Here is a 20212-nt window from a genome sequence, read left to right on the forward strand (position 1 = left end):
AAAATGGGATCATGGATTCTGACTTCCCTGAACAGCATTCCAGGGAAACAGGGAAAGAATAAAAATGGCTTACGAACTAGGATCGACGTGTCTCATTAAGTATATGCCTGATGTTTTGGCCTGATCAAGGCTTAGTTTTCCTGGCTTGTCCATTGGCATCCTGCTCTAGTTTGATCAGCAACTCAGAACTAGCCCCTGTCTCCTCTTCTCCATTGTCCTCTGAGCATGACTGGTAGACATTTCTCTACTCCCTTCTCAGTTGGCTAATATGGAATCCATTTCACCATCTGTGCATGAGGCTGCCTGACTTCTCCTTCTATATCTCTTTCAAGGTGAATGGAAACCAAAAAGATTTCAGCTTTTCCAGTGCAACATTTCGGTCCTCCTATGTCTCAATGACATTGTCTTTAGAGATGGGATAACATATGTGTGTGTATGCATATATGCATATGTACATATATACATCAATAAATATATGAATATCAGAGTAAGTGAGAGAGACAGATAGACAGACAAAGAACGTGAAAAAAAAGAAAGGGAGAAACCCAGCTTATTATGGAATAGTAAGAACGTTAGTGACAGCGAGAAAGTAATTTAACCTTTCAGTGCCCTAGGCAACTGATTAAGATTATAAATCACAGCAAAGTTTCCATCTGCATTGGCAGAAGCCTTTTCCTCACAGAGAGTTTTCTATATTGATGAAATCATAGGACTGGTTAAAATATGTAACAGGAGCATGGCAAAAAGGAAGGCTTTCAATACCACTTCTGTAAATGGTCTCCCCATTAAATAACCCAAATAGTACCCTATGCATAATGGTGGTAGTAAAAGGATTTGAACTAGTGGGATTAGTCTTTTGACTATTATTATGGTAATGGACTTTAAACTGTTTATACCAGTCTTAGAAACAAAGACCTAAGAGATTTGGAAGAGGAGCAGGTGCAGAAGAAAATGGTCTCAGCTGTTAGCAAATAAATAGTAGCTAAGATGCATAAATGGGAAAGGTAGCTGGAGCTACTTGGAACATCTCACAACTGTTAGGAAGTATTTAAAAATGCACATCTTTAAGGTTTGTTTTTTGGGTTATGTTTTACAACTTGTCACCTTAAACATTGTCATAATTAATGATTTAACCGTTCTCTTATGTTGATGTTACGTACGTATATTAATATCTGTGAACATACATTTGCCACAAAAGTCCTAAGATGATGGGTGTATATGCACACATATATGTATACATGTATTTGCATATACATATATACACACAAACACATATATATATTTGTGTTTGTTTATGTTGTTGTTCAGTCATTTCAGCTGTGTTCGACTCCTCATTTGAGGTTTTCTTGGCAAAGATTCTGGGGTGGTTTGCCATTTCCTTCTCTAGCTCATTTTAGAGATGAGGAAATTGAGGCAAACAGGATTAAGTGACTTGCCTAGGGTCACCACTAATAAGTGTGTGAGGCCAAATTTGAACTCAGGTCTTCCTGATTTCAGGTCTGGTGCTCTATCCACTATTTACACTTATATATCATATACATACATCATACATACATACAAACGTATATATGCCTAAAGAGGGATCTTGCTATAATAGGTAGAGAATGAGTGGGTCTTGGAGTCAAGAATGCCTGGTTCAAGTCCTGTCTCTAAAACATAGTTGAGTATGCTCTTAGTGCGCTAGGCAAATCTCAAATCCCATGAATTGTGATAAATCAAAAAGCATCCATTAAGCTCTTTCCCTGTGCCAGACACTTTGTTATGCATTGGGATGCAAATTAGACTGGATTAGACTGAAAAAATAAACAGAAAGGCAAAGTCCTAAAAAGTAGCACAGTGCTGCAAAGTAATTTGGTGCAAGCTGACAATATTTTTTCCAGTTTTCCCATACTACTGAAGACAACAGTATACTGTCATGAACTTTTTCTCCCACTACTTCCTATGTAAAATGTATGTATTTGTGTGTGTATGAGTGCACATTAACTTTTACGAATGTGCAATGAACGTCCCTTGAAGAATATATCTTACATTCCTAGGGGTTTGAAATTAGTCTTGGCCTTGAGAAAAGGCATTTTTTTTTCACATTATGGTGTTTGATGAGTGATTACCAAGCTTCTCATTCTGTTAGGATATATTTTATGTCCCTCAAGATAATGATGAATCTCTACCCCCTTTGCTTTTTGGGAAGAAAATGTTGTTAGTAAAGATTTGGGGTTACATGAACACCTTTCACAGCACATCTGAACAATTACTGAGTCACTTTTGTCACTTTGACATTTCATGCTTAGGTTTCTTTCATCTAGAAGAGTCAATCATCTAATAAGTAATATGCTTATAAAGAACTGAAAAATATATGTATACATTTCAGTTTTATATATATGTATATATACATATATGTATATGTATATATATATATATATATATATATGTATATATATAGTTGGTTTAAAACAAGAGGGAAATGTATTGCTCAAATATCTATTAGAAAAATGTGCCAACAACCAAATTGGGAGATAATTTAATTGGGAAATTGATTTAGAATGCAGCCTTGGATCACTTATATTATTATATCACAAGTATGCTTACAAAGAAAACTATGTGCCTTTAAGGAACTTCTTCTGCCATCCTTCACTCTTAAGAAGTGAATGGATGGTATGGAAAGCCAAAATTAAACACCAGCTTAACCAAGATCATATTTGTCCAAAAAACGTTTTGTTACATCTGATAAAGAGTGGCTAAGGAGATTTTTATTAACTTCAAAAGGTGTCACTTTTCCCTAACAAAGACACCAGAACCCCCAATTAGTTCTTCCAAATATAGCCCATGGGCTACCAGGGAGCTCTGTGTGTATGTAAGCAATGATGATGATAACCACTGGGGGAGGTAGTTAGGAAGCCTACCTAGGAATAGTTATCAAGAAGGTTTCTGACATTTGGGAGTTTAGAGCCAGGATAACAAAGCTGACAAGACAGCAGATCATGGACTATAGATTATTTACTCAGCATATGATCACATGCTTGAGCAAAGGAGGGGGGAAAGCAAAGGAGTTTGAATTTTAGCTAAAGTTTAGAAGGAAAAGTGGGCCAAAGAGCTATACCTGCTGGCAAAAAAAAAAAAAAACCATAGGGCGATAAGACTCTAGCTAAGGTTCTGTGCATAAAGAGAACTGCTTGAAGTTCTGAAGGCTTTTGAAAAACAAAAGTTCCAAATACTATTCCACACATGGGATCAGTCAAGCTAATAGAAAGGAAACACTGACATTAGGCCTTCTTCCAGGAAGGTGGAATTTCCACACCTTTGGTGCCATTTAACAAGCAGAGAAATTTTGACCAGGAATTGGAAGGAGTAGAATCCAATACATGCATTTTAATAATCACAGTTACCATTTATAAAGTACTTTAAGGTTTGCAGACCTTTTTATGTTATCTCACTTGATCCTCACAACAATTCTGTGAGGTAGAAGATATTATTAAAGCCATTTTACAAATAAGAAAATTGAGGTTGGGAAGTGTTAAGATATTCAATAGTTGTTCAGTCATGTTCTACTCTTCTATCCTCTCACAGAATGCCCAAGTTCATGTTCATTGTTTCCATAATACCATCTATCCATCTCATTTGTTATTTGACTAGAGTCACATAGCTATTTAAAGTCTGAGGCAGGATTCGAAATAAGCTCTTCTTAATTCCAAATCCAACACTATCCATTAGGCCAACTAGAAGCCTCTGTAGGAATATGGTTATCAAATGTAGAGATGAAGAAAGAAAAAATACTTTTTCTTGATTTTTAAGACTATATGGGGTTGCAGAAAGTTTATGTCACCAAGGGTCTTTGTCCAAGCAAAATAAAAACTCCAGAGAAACATTAACTGACTAAAAGGGATATGTTTGTGCTGTCTCTGAAATAGTTGAGGATTTTGCCACTCTGTTGGATAGGGTTGTCATTCTTCTTGCAAGAAGAATGGTGATAGGTATACACCCACATACATATATGCCCTCACATATACACAAAACATGATAAAAATCTCTAGTGGTCTCTAAATCTCACAACATAGAATTAAACCTTGCCTGTTATGGAGTGAGCAGCTAGGTGACACAGTGGATAAAGCACTAGGCCTAGAGTGAGGAAGATCTGAGTTCAAATATGGCTTCAGAAATTTACTAGTGGAGTGCCCCTAGGCAAATTATTTAACCCTGTTTGCCTCAGTTTCCTCATCTATAAAATGAGCTGGAGAAGAAAACGGCAAACCACTCCAGTATCTTTGCCAAGAAAACCCCAAAAAGGAATCACAAGGAGTTGGACAGGACTGAAAATGACTAAATATAGTGGAGTGAATGCAGATATCGGAAATAACACATCCACAGCAGTAGTAGTGTCTGTGAACTTTCCAACTGTGGTCCCAATGCTATATTTTCATAATACAGGTACAGAGATGTTCACTAAGTCACTGCAGCGGTGTTATTAAATGTACATAGCATATATTTCCCTAGATTCCTCCAATATTGCAGATCTAAAGGTCATGGTAGTCCCTTGGACACATAATGATGGAATACAACCACTTTATATGCAAAAATGAAACTAGATGGGAAAGAAAACTGGGGAGAGTGACCCCACAAATTTTAAAGGAGAGCAAGACAAAAATTACTTTTTAAAGAGTCAGTTTTCATATTTATTCTCATGATATTATGCATGCTAATAGCTATTAATATATTTTCTCTATACTAAATAGATAGAAACTGCTGTACTTTTTTTTTCTTTCAATAGAATTTAAGCATGATCCTATCAGGCACAGTACAAAGGGAAGCCTGTATTATATTCTACTAGGAATTTTTAAAAATCTAAGCCTTTTATGAAAGTATTAGGGATTTCCTTTAGTCACTCTAAAAAATATGGTAACTTAGTATTCTAAGTACCACAAAACTGAATGATATTGACATTATCCTACATTCTTAACTAAAATGGTATGGGCAAGACATTCTGGGAACATAAAATGCTGATTATGATCTTGTATCATGCTATTTTAATTTCCAAACTAAATTTTACTGGCTTTTATACTGAGTTAGATGCATATCATCTCTATCCTCTAATTTCATAGCTTAGCACACAACACAAAATGAAATTCTCCAGGATTGCAGAGTATATAATATAGGTTTTGGTCTAAATTAGAAACCTTTTCCTCTCCTTTCTGATTCACAAGTCCACTAATCTATTTGGAAAATATTTGAGCAGCTAACTGCACTGTTCATGAATTATGGGGCTCCAACCTATTCAAGCAATTTGATTAGAATACTAGAGGCATTGAATTATTTAAAACAAATACAAAGGAATTATCCCAAGGCAACACAAGCAAAGTTGGGACAATTTGGGGACAATTTATGGTTTTTAGGAAGAGTCTAAACTTTGACAGATTTTTTTAAACATTTTAGTAAACTTCAGGAAATACTTTTTTTCCTTATATTGTTGAAACTGCTCAAATAATATAACTTCATCGATCAAACAAAACCCCTTATTGGTACCCCTTTCATGTTCTACACCAGACTCAGCTTACTTCTTCTAGATTCCAAGACTTTCTACGAGTTCCTGTAAGTCTCCCATAAATTTTTGCCTTCATTCTGAAACACTTTGAACCTACTCTTCTTGGCCAATCCAAGCAAATCTGCTTAGGATTGTTTTTGTAAAACCCATGTTTCAAATTGTTATTTCATTCAAACATCATGTAGGAATAATGTCATCAAAAACAAAAAAAAAAAGTTGATTCTCCAGCACATGAATACAAAACTTCGAACTCCACAGTTTGTCTTTTTGAATTCCTAGCTCCATTCAAAACTCAACTCAAGACTTACCTGGTCTATGGGGCCTTTCCTGATCCCCATAGACACTAGTTAATGGCTGAGGCAGGACTTTCCTCTTTCCAAACTAGTTGCTTTTATTTTATAAATATTTCTATTTATTAAAAATGTATATGTGCTTTCTCCCCTAACAAAATGCAAGCTCCTTGACAGCAGAAATTGTTTTATTTTTCTATTCCCACCCACACATCATGCCTGGTAGGCACCTAATACATGTGTTTTGGTTGATTAATTCATGGTAATCACCAAGGAAATATTTGTTGAATTGGGTACTGGACTCAGACGGCTCTGGAGGAGAAAGTGAGATTGGTGACTCTGCACAGCCCCCCCTCACTTAAATCCAATTGCTTGCATGTCACAGCATCACTTCCCTCATGTCATGGTCCTCTTCTGGAAGGAAGGACAAAAAACCAATTTGTTGAATTGATCTAAATTGAACTCAAACAGCTTTAGATCTTATTTTCTACATATCATGAGTTATTTTCACCATTCTACTATTATTTTATTTTAAATTTTAAAATGAAAAAAAAAAATTTAGTAAATAAAAAGAGAAAGCACTGTCAGTATATTTCACTATTATAAGTCAGTCCAGGTACACTTTCCATATTGTTTTATAAATTGAGCTGCACATGGTATAGACCAAGACTGAAAGATTGCTGCAATCATTATCTCTAGAAGTTAACTAATGACTATAGCTGTTTTTGTTTTTAATAACTTCATACCGAGTTACAGAGAAGGGGAAAAAAGGGGGGGGGAAGAAAAAAGAAAAATGTACATGATAACTTTATTATATATATTTAAAAGAATAGCAAGTTGCACATAGTGGATTCGCAGTTTCATGTGGAATCATCTTTTTTATCATAATATGTTATGGAAATTCTTGTTTTATTCCTCCAATTAAAAATAAAATAAATATTTTAAAAAAAGGAAGTGCAGCAGTCAGCATCAGAAGGTCTTCTTCCAAGTCATCATGCTGCTAGCCTAATCCTGACAGTTTGACCTTGGACAACTCCCTGAGCCTCCCTGAACCTCTTTTCTCTAGGGGTGCTGTCACCTACCCTTCACCCCTCACAGGCTTGGTAGGAGAATAATTGAAATCATGTATAGGCTTTGTAACTAAGTAGCTCTATGTAAACACGAAACTATTACTAAGTAACATCCCTATTTAACTTGAGCTACTTACAGATCCCTAGACCTCAGACCTTTGGAAAACATTTCAATCTAAAGTTGATCACACACAGGTTACAACAGAATAATAACATATATAAGCTGAAAGCATGTTTAAAAGGATTTAGGATTCCATTCCAATATTTAAGCCCTCTTCTATAAAAGCAGTAAATCTACTTCTCCGGGGAAATTAAAGTTCTTGAAAGCCTTTCAGAATGTATAGTTGTAGGGATAACATTAATACTGTGTCTCCATGCATGAGGACAAAACAGATCCATGGTAACTTTTGGTCAGTGGAGTTCCCAAGAACAGAGGGATGGAGTCTAGATCTAGAGTGGGATGGATTTTGGAGGCCATCTAATCTAACCCCCATTTTTTTTTAAAAGAAGAAACCAGTAATATTTCTGGATACGTTGTCAGCAAAAATGCACTATGGCTGAATGTTACAACAAAAAACATGTTTTTCCCAATACATCTTGCTACTGAGAGGTAGCATAGCACAGCAGATAGAGGGCATGACCTGGATTCAGGAAGCCTGGGTTCAAATCTTTTCCCCACATTTACTATCTGACCCTTGACAAATCACTGAACCCCTATTTGCTTCAGACAACACTGAGAATGCCCAGGGTTCCAAATGTTGGTGAAATTTCAGAACTTTTGGTATATGCTCACCGTTATTAAGCCTCTTCACTTCCCTTTTTTCACCAAGGTTCACTATTAGGGTTTATGAAAATAAATGAAATGAACTTAGCTTGTTGATTGCATAGAAAGTATGGTGGAATCACCATACTGACTAAAGCAAGATCTTTTACTTATTTTTCTATCTAGACATAACCTAAATGTCAATTACCTTTGTGAAGTTTATATGTACAGAACATGGTGAGTAAGGTTTCATTTTTTCTTTATTTTCATTCAATTCATCCAGAGTGGTAAGTTATTATTACTGTTGTTCAGTTCTATCTGACTCTGTGACCCCATTTGGAGTTTTCTCAGCAAATATACTGGATTAGTTTGCCATTTCCTTCTCCAGCTTATTTTTACAAATAAGGAAACTGAGGCATACAGGGTTAAGTGACTTGCCTAGGTCACATAGCTAGTAAGTATTTGAAGCATATTTGAACTCATGTCTTCCTGACTTTAGGAATAGCACTCTATCCACTGTGCCATTTAGCTGCCCAGAATGTAAGTTGCGTAATGCAATAGTACAGACAATATAGTACAGGTGCAGGTGGATAGAATGGATAGGGCACTGGACTTGAAGTCCAGAAGACCTGGATTTCAATCCCACCTGAGACGTTAAGTGTATGACCCTGAGGAAGTCACTTAACATCAGTTTCTCATCTGTAAAATAAAATGGTCAGATTTAATGACCTCTAAGGGGTCTTTCAGCTCTAAATCTGTGACCCTATCATGACAAGTGGCCTGAGAAGACCTGGGTTCATATCTTTTCTTTAACACTTACTAGCTATATAACCAAAGGCAAGTCACTGCCCCTCCCCAATCATAGGTTTTCTCTTCTGCAAAATGAGAGTAACAGTAGTTATGGGACCCACCTCACAAGGTCCATTAGAACTATAACTAGCTTTTGTGCCTGGGGAAATTCTCTAAGTAACATCCAGAAGAAATGGCATGAGATACTGCTTCATTTGAGGAGGGATGACACCATCTCCTATGTGTATGTGGCTGGAAGGGTATACAGGTATGCACGGGTGGCAACCACATGGAATGGGGCTCAGAGCTGAGAATGCAATCAACACCCTAGGGCAAAATCCCAGTGGCCCTCCTCTATTTACAGCCCTAGAGTTTATATGAAAGCATAAATTGGTAAATCTTGAATTGAAATTCTGTTATTTAATATTAGTAATAAGTAGCATTAGTTCAGTTATTATTATAATTCTGGGGGAAAGAGAGTGGTGGCTACATTATATTGGGTAATGAGAGATAGGGAAGAAGTCACTACACCATAGTATTTTCTTTGGGTCCTGATTTTGTGTCATTTGTACTTTTCCATGTTCTCTTTCTATCAAATAGTAGTGTCTTATATAAATGTTATCACAAGACTTACTTTATTTGATGTTTTCATTGATTTTCTATTTCCTCTTTGAAGCACCTGACTTACTTTGCTTGTTGATGTTTTCATTGATTTTTCTATTTCTTTTTGTAAGAAGGATGTGAATCCCCTAAACAGAGAGACCATCTCTATAGAGATAAAATGAAGTTCTAAATTGTATAATTTTCTAATAAATTTAATTGATTAAGGTTGGGGGTGGAGGAGGAGATGGTCTTAATTATATTAATCTTCCTACTTCACCCAATGTGACTTAAAGTATAGAGGGCAGGACCTGGAGTCAGATAGACCAGAGTTCAAATTCTGCCTGTGACTAGTTCTAGCTCAGTGGCCCTGAGCAAAGTCTTTTTTCTACTTAAGTTTCCTCATATTTAAAGTGGTGATTATAATACCAACCTTACTGGGGTTTTGTGAGGATCAAAGAAAATAATATATCTAAACCCCTTTCTAAGTTTTCTTTTTTTTCTTTTTACTTTTTTTTTGCAATGGGGTTAAGTGACCCAGGGTCACACAGCTAGTAAGTGTTATGTGTCAGTCTGAGGCCGGATTTGAACTCAGGTCCTCCTGAATCCAGGGCCAATACTCTATCCACTGCACTACCTAGCTTCCCCCCCTTTCTAAGTTTTAAAATGCAGGCTATGTAAAATGCAGACATAGAGAGGAACAGGTAGGGGCAGTCTCAGAGGAAAGGTGCTAAGATTAAGGCAGACTGGGAAAGGCTTTCTACAGAAAGTGGGACTTTAGCTAAGACTTGAAGAAAGCCAGGAGGCAGAGATGACAAGGGAGGGAATTCCAAGCATGTCAGAAAGCCAGTAAAAATACTCAAAGTAGTAAGTTGCAGTGTCATGTATAAGGAACAGCCAGGAGACTGGTGTCACTGGATTACAGAATACATAGAGAGGGGCAAGGTGCAAGAAGCCTAGAAATGTAGGAAGGAAGCAGGCTATGAAGGGCTTTCAAAGCCAAATGGAAATTTTTACAGTTGATCCTGGAGATAATAATGAGACATTGCAGTTTATTGACTGGAGGAGTGGCATGCTTTAGGAAGATCATTTTTGACAGCTGAATGAAGGATGGATCAGAGTAGGGAGAGATTACAGGCAGGAAGTCCAACTATAGTCCAGGCCTGCATGCACCCTAGTAGTCACAGTGTCAGGGACGGAGATTATGAGAGTTACAAAGGTAGAAATGACCACTTGTCAAGTGATTAGATATAACATGCGAGAGAGAGTGAGTAGTTAAGGATGGCAGAGATGGTGAGTCCAGGTGCCTGGGAGGATATTAGTACTCTCCACCATAGTAGGACATTTAGGAAGAGGAGAGGGTGGAGGTGTGGAGGGAAGAGAATGATTTGAGTCTGGGATATTTGAGTTTTAAATGTCTATGTCACAAAGAGATTGGGATGTTGGAAATTTGAGGCTAGGTCCTCTGGTTACAAAGTCAGTGCTATTTCCACTGGAATTGTATCAGGCCTGCTTTTTCTTCTCCAGGACAAGGAATTGATAAGTTATACGCCCATTGAACAATTTCTTTGTTATTTCTCCCTAGATTTAGAATAAGTGAAGAAGATTCCTATGACTCACCTAGTCAAAAAGACTTTATAGGGTCCCTTCATACTTGTGTGGTACCAGTGACCTAGTCCTAAACACCACATTCAGAGAGTATAATAGGAGAAGCTATATGCCAAGTCTGAGCAATACCTTTTGTTCCCCTATGGTGATCACTTGTGGGTTCCCCAAAAGAAGTTCATAGGATCATAGCTTTAGAAATTCAACTCGTTTTACGAATGTGAAAACTGAGGCTCTGAGAGTTTAAAAGACTTTCCCAGGGTCACATAATTAACAACTACATGAAGCAGAATTTGAACCCAAGTCCTCATGATTCCAAGTAAAATGACTTATTCAGTATGCCATAAAATTTGCTTAAAAATAATCAGGTTAAGGAAAAGAGTTAAATTACCAATGTCCCTGAGAACATTGTCATATTTTCTATCTAATGATATTCAACTCCTACCACAAAAGTAGTATTTCCTTTGAGGTGACCCTGGTTTCTCAAGGGCTACAGCAGCAAAGTGCTATCTCTGGAAGTTCTCACCATTCTAGAAACACTTTAAGTATGATCTGAGGCCAAAGCAATTCACGTATTGTAGCTGGTTTGTACTTCATGGAATCAGGTCTTTTGATATATGTGAGATAATCTTTCTGATATTAGATTGACTATACAGATTCATAAATAACTTTCCATTAGTCTCATTGCATTGAAATTTTCTAATGTCCTCTTACAATCAGACTATTAAAGCTGAAATGGCCTTAAAGGTCATCCAGTTCAAAGCCCTAATATAGGAAATTTAAAAACCGAGACTCAGAGAGAAATGACTCCAATACTGTTGCATAGATATTCAGTCCTGGAGGAGGGACTGGAATTCTAGTACTCTGACTCCAAAGCCAGTGCTTTTTCCAGTACACCAAGTTAATCCCCCAAAGTGACTTACTCTAGGTAAACTTCAACTCTTATTTTTTTTTCTACAAGGGGAGATGCTGATAGAGTTGAACTAGATTCTTTAATGCCAGTATCTCAAAGATGTGTCCTGTGAGATAGGATAAGCCATCAGAAAATGGGCTTCTTTTATTTACAGCTTAAAGACCTGTTTTTGCACTCACTCTCACTTCAGAAGAATCCTTTTAAGGATCCATAGGAAACAAATTAGACTGATGGGATAGGGTGATATGATTGTGCGTTAATGTATTTTTCAGGTTAAATAATTTTGACAAGTCAAGATTTTTCTTCCCCTCTGATGGCCTCTTTTCTTGCCAAGTATGTTGAAAATAGAATGATGGAGAGCTGAAAGAAATGGTTGAATTGTTTGATTATGCTGCCTCCTAGTGGTTATATAAAAGATAGATCCATTGAAATGTCACTGTTTTTGTATATGTGGATAGATAGATAGATAGATAGATAGATAGATAGATAGATAGATAGGTATTATATATACATGTATAATATATGTATAACATATGTGTTAGAGAGAGAGAGGGAGGAAGAGAGAGAGAGAGAGAGAGAGAGAGATTTTGATAGAACTACATTGAATTGTGAGATCCATCTTGGTTCCATATATGGATCTGTGTCATCTAACTCAAAGGCAAAATCTGAAATATCTGAAAAGTTTATTATGTAAGATACCCTGAGACCAGGTGATGTCAAGAAATTGGGCATACACCTTATTTGGAAGTTATTTTGTTCTTAAATAACTACAACGAAGAAACCCATAATGTATTTTCTTCATTTTTTTCTACAATTGCAATTAAAAAAAACAAGATATTACAAAGGTCCTTCCTGTTTCTATGACAACTAGTAGTAAACATAATATAAAGTGCAGTAGAGTGGGAACCGAAAGACAGAATCTAAATTCAGTTCCATTCCTGATTAGCTGTGAAACCTTGGATAAGTCACTTCTTTACATGTCTCAGTTTCCTCATTTGTAAAATAAAGGAGTAAAACTAAATGATCTTTAAAGTCCCTTCTAATTTGAATTTCATGTATCAAAATGAAAAGGCAATTATAAAATAAGATACATTTAAGAAATACATTCATTCTTGGGAAAACAAAAAAAAAGTCATATTCAAATGAAAATCCTGTCAAGTGTCTGTATTTCTGGCTTGCATTCTACAAGTCAATTAAGAAGAGCCTCCTTTGCCTGAGCAGAAATAGCTATCTATAGTAATAGCTCTTATGGTCTTTATTAATTTTCTACTACTAGGGATAAATGAAAATCCAAATTCTTTTGACATTTACAATAAAGTCTGAGATTATAAACACAATACTGAGCCATATTAAAACTCATTAGCATATTTTAACTTATTAGGTGTTCCCTACGCACAAAGGCTGTTCATTCTGTGACCCTCTTTGGGAAACGTCTCAGGGCTAGTAGTGCAATAATCTGAAATCACAGAAATGTCTTTAAAAAGTATGTCCTGGGCATCGAAGAGATAATTGGGGGGGGAGGTGGATATGGATAATAAAGAGGTAAATATTCCACTGAAGCCAGTTGATTCATCAGTCCCAAGATACAGAGTAAGCCTGCCTCATTAGCTTCATAGGAAGGTTCAAGACCCACTGGAATATCTGTACAGAGGGGTGGCAAATATAGTACTAATGGTCTATTTGTTCTTCTCTTAATAAAGAGATAGATAATCACGATAGACAGATAAATAAGTTAGCCTTTTAATATAAATGGTATTTAGAGCACATGTGGATATTCTACTAGTGCACACATAAATTACAATTTTTCAAGGATTTATAATTCCACCAGTCTGGATATATTTCCCACCAACACAGAGGACAGCCCTTATTAACTTAAGAGATGACTATTTTTTTAATTATTTTTATTTCATTAAGTATTGTTCAATCACATGTAAAAATTTTTAGTGATCGTTTTTTAAAATTTTGAGTTCCAAATCCTCTCTCTCCCTTCTCCTCCTCTCCTTGCTCTTTGAGAAGGCAAGCACTTTGATTTCGATTATATATGTGAGGTCATGCAAAACATTTCCATTAGTCATGTTGCAAAAGGAAACACATACAAAAAAGAATTTTTTTTTTAAATTTATGCTTTAATCTGCATTCAGAGTTCATCAGTTCTCTTTCTGGAGCTAGACAGTATTTGTCCTTTGGAATTGTATTGGATCATTGTCTTGATCAGAGATTATCCTTACAATATTTCTGTTACTGTTTGCAATGTTCTCCTGGTTCTGCTCACTTCACTTTGCATGAGATCATATAAGTCTTCCCAGGTTTTTCTGAAATTTTTCCTTACGATAATTCATCATTCCTGATAGCACAGTAGAATTTCATCACAATCATATACCACAGTTTGTTCAGCCATTCCCCAATTGATGGGCATCCCCTCGATATCCAATTCTTTGCCACTACAAAAAGAGCTGCTGTAAATATTATCTTTTACAAATTAGTCCTTTTCCCTTTTCTTTGCTCACTTTGAGAAACAGACCTAGTAGCAGTATTGATGGATCAAAGGATATACACAGTTTTATAGCCCTTTGGGCATAGTTCCAAACTGTTCTCCAGAATGGTTGGACTAGTTCACAACTCCACCAACAGCGCAATAGTGCTCCAATTTTTCCACATCTCTCCCAATATTTATCATTTTCCTTTTTTGTTATATAATCTATTTTGCTTCCCAAAATCCCCTCTATTTCTTGCTTAGACATAGTCCTCCATTATCCATAGATTTGACAGGTAAAATATTCCATACTTGTCTAATTTGCCTATATCACCTTTATGCTTAAGTCATGCATGATGTTGGTCTATACCTAGTTTTTGCCAAACTGTTCTCCAGTTTTCCCAGCAATCTTTGTCAAATGTTGAGTTCTTACCCTAAAAGCTTGTATCTTGAGTTTATCAAACACTTAGATCACTATGGTCATTTACCACTGTGAATTGTATACCTAATCTATTCCACTGATGCACTACTCTATTTCTTAGCCAGTACCAGATTGTTCTCATGATTACCACTTTGTAATGTAGTTTAAAATCTGTGAACTACAAGGCTGCCTTCCTTCACATTTAAAAAAAAATGATTCCTTTGATATTATTGACCTTTTGTTGTTCCAGACAAATTCTGCTAATATTTTTTTCTAGCTCTATAAAATAACTCTTTGGGGCAGCTAGATGGTGCAGTGGATAGAGCACCAGCCCTGGATTCAGGAAGACCTGAGTTCAAATCCGGTCTCAGGCACATAACAGTTACTAGCTTTGTGACCCTGGGCAAGTCACTTAACCCCACTAACTAGAGGAGGAGGAGGAGGAGGAGGAGGAGGAGGAGGAGGAGGAGGAGGAGGAGGAGAGAGAAGAAGAAGAAGAAAAGAAGAAGAAGAAGAAGAAGAAGAAGAAGAAGAAGAAGAAGAAGAAGAAGAGAAGAAGAAGAAGAAATTTAAAATGATTCTTTGGTAGTTTGATTGGTATGGCACTGAATAAGTAAATTAATATAGGTACAACTGTCATTTTTATTTCATTGACTTGGACTATCCATGAGCAATTAATATTTCTCCAATTCTTTAGATCTCTCTAAGGACAGATTTGTGTGTAAAGTGTTCTGTAATTGTGTTCATAGAATCCCTGGGTTTGTCTTGGCAGGTAGACTCCTAAGGATCTTTTATCATCTGCAGTGATTTTAAATGAAATTTTTCTTTCTGTCTCTTCCTGCTGGGTTTTGTTGGTAGTGTATAGAAATGATAATGATTTATGTGGGTATGTTTTACATCTTGCAACTTTGCCAAAGTGGTTAATTGTTTCAGCTGATTTTTTAGTTGATTTTCCAGGGGTCTCTAAGTATTCCATCATATCATCAATGAAGTGTCATAGTTTTGTTTCCTTATTGCCTATTTTTATTCTTCCAATTTCTTTTTCTTGTCTTATTACTATGACTAGCATTTCTAGTACAATATTGAAAAACAGTGGTGATAATGGACATCCTTGCTTCACTCCTGACCTTATTTGGATGCTTCAAGTTTATCTTCACATTCAGTAAGCTTTCTCATGGTTTTAGATATATATGACTTATCATTATAAGAGGGGGCAGCTACATGGTGCAGTGAATAGAGTTCCAGGCCTAAAGTCAGGAAGACTGCTCTTCCAGATTCCAAATTTAGCCTAATTGTTTGATCCTTAGCAAGCCACTTAATCCTGTTTCCTCATCTATAAAATGAGTTGGAAATGGTGAAAAATTCCTGTATCTTTGCCAAGAAAACCCCAAAAGGAACCATGAAGAGTTGGATATGACTGAAAATGACTGAATAAGAACATAAAATATTTTAAGAAAGGCTCCATTGGTTCCTATGCTTTCTAGTGTTTTTAATAGGAATGGGTATTGTAGTTTGTCAAAGACTTTTCCTGCACCTATTAATACAATCATACGATTTTTGTTGTTTTTGTTATTGACATGGTCAATTATGCTGATAGTTTTCCTAATATTGAACCAACCCTGCATTCCCACCAGGTTATAGCATATGATCTGTTTCATATAATATTGTAATCTCCTAGTTAGTATTTTATTTAAATTTTTTCATTTAATATTCATTAAAGAAATTGGTCAGTGGTCTTCTTTCTCTGTTTTTGCTCTCCCTGGTTAGGCATTCCAACCATATTTGTGGCATAAAAGTAATTTGGTAGGACTACTTTTTTTTAACCTATTTTTTCAAATAGCTCATATAGTACTGAGATTAACTGTTCCTTAAATGTTTATTAGAATTCACTTGTACATCCGTTGGTTCTGGGGATTTTTTCTCAGGGCGTTCACTGATGGCTTGTTCATTTTCTTTCTTTTTTTCTTTTTTTTAATTTATGTAGGGCTATTTATTTTATTTTAGTTTGCTATTTTGGCTACTAGGTGACACATTAGATACAGAGCTAGGCCCAGAGTTAGGAAAACCTGACTTCAAATCCAGCTTCAGACACATACTAGCTGTGTGACCCTGGGCAAGTCACTTAACCCTGTTTGCCTCAGTTTCCTCATCTATAAAATGAGCTGAAGAAGGAAATGGCAAACCACTCCAGTATCTTTGCCAAGAAAACCCCAAATGGGATCACAAAGAGTCAGGCATGACTGAAACAACTGAACAACAACAAATTTCCTTTTCGTTGACCTGGGAAATTTATATTTTTGTAAATATTCATCCATGTCACTTAGGCTGTCATTTATACTATCATATAATTGGGCATAACTCCTAAAAATTGTTTTAATTTCATCTGCACAGGTGGTACATTCACCCTTTTCATTTTTGACACCGGTAATTTGGTTTTCTTTTTTTTTTAATCAGTTTAACCAATGGTTTATTTATTTTATTCCCCTAAAGCCAGCTCCTAGTTCTATTTATTACTTCAATTTTTTGTACTTTCAATTTTATTTATTTCTCCTTCATTTTTTCAAGATTTTCATTGTAGTGTTTAATTGGGTTACTTTTTCTAATTGTTTTAGTTGTATGCCCAATTCATTGATATCTTCTTTCTCTCTTTTATTAATATACACATTTAGACATATAAATTTGACCCTAAGTACTGCTTTGACTGTCTCATTGTTATGATTCTCTTTAATGAAATTATTAGTTGTTTCTATAATTTGTTCTTTGACTCATTCTTTAAAACTAGATTATTTAGTTTCCAATTAGCATTCAATCTTTGCTTCAATATGCTTTTATTAAATATTATTTTATTGCATTATGGTCTGAAAAGTGTACATTTAATAATTCTGCTTTTCTGCATTTGATTGTGAAGTTTTTGTTCCCTAATAGATGGTCAATTTCTGTGAAGGTGTCATGTACAGTTGAAAAAAAGATATACTCATTTCTATTTACATTCATTTTTTTCCAGAGGCATATCATATCTAACTTTTCTAAGATTCTATTTATCTCCTTGATTTCTTTCTCATTTATTTTACTATTACATTTAACTAGTTCTAGAAAGGGGAAATTTAAGGTTCTCCACTAGTATAGTGTTACTGTCCATTTCCTCCTATAATTCTTTTTACTTTTCCTTTAAGAATTTGGATGCTATACCATTTGGTACATATATGGTTAGTAGTGATATTACTTCATTGTCTATGGTTCCTTTTAGCAAAATATCATTTTCCTGCTTATCCATTTAAATTAAGTCTATTTTTACTTTTGCTTTGTCTGAGCTCATGATTTCTACCCCTGCCTTTTTTACTTCAGCTGCAGTATAAAAGATTCTGCTCCAGCCCCTTATTTTAATTCTGTGTATGTCCCTCTGTTTCAAGTATATTTTTCATAAACAACATATTGTTGGATTTGAGTTTTTAGTCTATTCTACAATCTGCTTCCATTTTATGAGTGAGTTCATCACATTCACATTCACAGTTACGATTACTAATTGCATTTCCCTCCATTCTATTTTCTTCTTTTTATCCTTCTCTCTCGCTTTATCCTTTCTATCTTCTAAAGTGCTTTTTACTTTTGACCACTGCCTTCTTTTATCTGCCCTCAATATTATCATCCTCCCTCCTTTTTCTTATCCTTTTTTCCTCCTACTTTCCTGTAGGGTAAGATAGATTTCTAATATTGATTGAGTATATATGTATGTACATGTATATGTATATGTGTGTGTGTGTGTGTGTGTGTATTTCCCTCTTTGAACCAATTTAGATGTGAGTGAGGTTGAAGCATTGCCCACCACTACTACTTTTCCCTCCTCTATTTATGTGAGATAACTTTCCCCATTCTTCCTCTCCCTCCTTCCTCCTCCCAAGGCATCCCTCTCTCACTTATCTATTTTTTTACATCATCCCAACATAATCAACTCACTCCCATACCTTTCTATATAAAATCCTTCTAACAGCCCTAACAATGATAAAGTTCTTAGAGGATACATGTATTATCTTCCTATACAGAAAGGCAAATAGTTTAACCCTATTGAGTTCCTTATGATTTCTCTTTCATGTTTAGTTTTTATGCTTCTCTTAAGTCTTGTGTTTGTCAAATTTTCTGTTCAGCTCTGGTCTTTTCATCAGGAATACGTAAAAGTCTGGTTTCATTAAATGTCCGTTTTCCTTTGAAGGATTATACTCAGCTTTGCTGAGTAGGTTGTTCTTGATTGTAATCTCAGCTCTTTTACTTTCCAGAATAACATATCCTAAGCCCTCCAATCTTGGTGGTAGTTGCTAAATCTTGAGTGATCCTGACTGTGGCTTCATGGTATTTGGTGATTTCTTTCTGGCTGCTTGAAGTATTTTCCCTTTGACCTGGGAGCACTGGAATTTGGCTACAATATTTCTGAGTGCTTTCATTTTGGGATCTCTTTTAGGTAGCTTCTTTCAATTTCTATTTTATCCTCTGGTTGTAGGATGTCAGGATAATTTTCCTTAATAATTTCTTAAAATATGATGTGTAGACTCTTTCTTTGATAATGGCTTTTGCTTAATACAATAATTCTTAAATTATTTCTCCTTGATCTATTTTCCAGGTCAGTTTTTTTTTCAATGAGATATTTTACATTTTCATCTTTTTTTCCATTCTTTTGATTTTGTTTTATTGTTGCTGGTGTCTCATTAAGTAATTAACTTCCATTTGCCAAGTTATTTTTAAGGAGTTATTTTCTTCAGTAAATTTATGTAATCCTTTTTTTCCAATTAAGCAGTTCTGTTTTTAAGATGTTATTTTCTTCAGTATTTTTGTGCCTCTTTTACCATGTTTTTAATTGTATTTTCATAATTATCTTCCTTTGCTTTCATTTCTTTACCTAATTTTTCCTCTACCATTCTTTTTTGAGCCTGAAAATCACTTTTTAGCTCTTCCAAGAATTCTTGTTGAGCTTGTGTCCAATTCACATTTTTTCTTGGAGGCTTTGCTTTAAGCTGTTTTGACTACATTGTCTTCTGAGTTTGTATCTTGATTCTTCCTGTCACCATAGTAACTTTTTATGGTCAGGTTCTTTTTTATTGTTTGCTCATTTTTTCATCCTACTTCTTGATTTCAAACTTTATGTTAATATTGCACTCTGTTCTTAGTATGGAGCAGGGGTGGGGTTGTGGGAGGCTCTGTCTCAAGCTTCAGATTTTTTTTGCACTGCTGTTCTCAGAGCTAGTTCTGGGGATTTGGAAATTTTCAGCACCTCCAAGGTGGTATGTTCTCGGGTGAAGTGTGGGCACTGCCCTCTTGGTGTGCATTCTGGTCTTTACCCAGGAAGGGCCTCTTATCCCTTGGGATTGCAATCAATACTGCTCCTTAGGGTCCCCCCTTCCTTGGGACTGGAAACAATATTGTTCCTCTGATCCCTTGAGGCCAAAAGCATTACTGCCTCTCAAGGTTTCCATTCCTTGTTGACCAAAAATGCTCCTTTCTGTCCTTGAACTATGACCCAGAAGTGGAAATAAAAAACAGAGTTCCCAAAAAATTGCTCCTCAGGGCTCCCAGTCCCTCTTAATTGAAAGTGCTCCTCTCTGACTTTAAACTATGACCCAGAATTAGGTATAGGTAATGGAGTTGTCAAGCAGTATCTGATCCTGCATCTAGGACTAGCTCAGGGGTCCCCTGTAATCTCTTTCTGACCAATTGTCAGGTCTAGCTTGAGATCTCCCAGACCTGCTACTAATTCTGTCACCACCAT

This window comes from Phascolarctos cinereus, unplaced genomic scaffold, assembly GCF_003287225.1.
Source record: "Phascolarctos cinereus isolate Bilbo 61053 unplaced genomic scaffold, phaCin_HiC Scaffold_9;HRSCAF=440, whole genome shotgun sequence".
Taxonomy (NCBI): Eukaryota; Metazoa; Chordata; class Mammalia; order Diprotodontia; family Phascolarctidae; genus Phascolarctos; species Phascolarctos cinereus.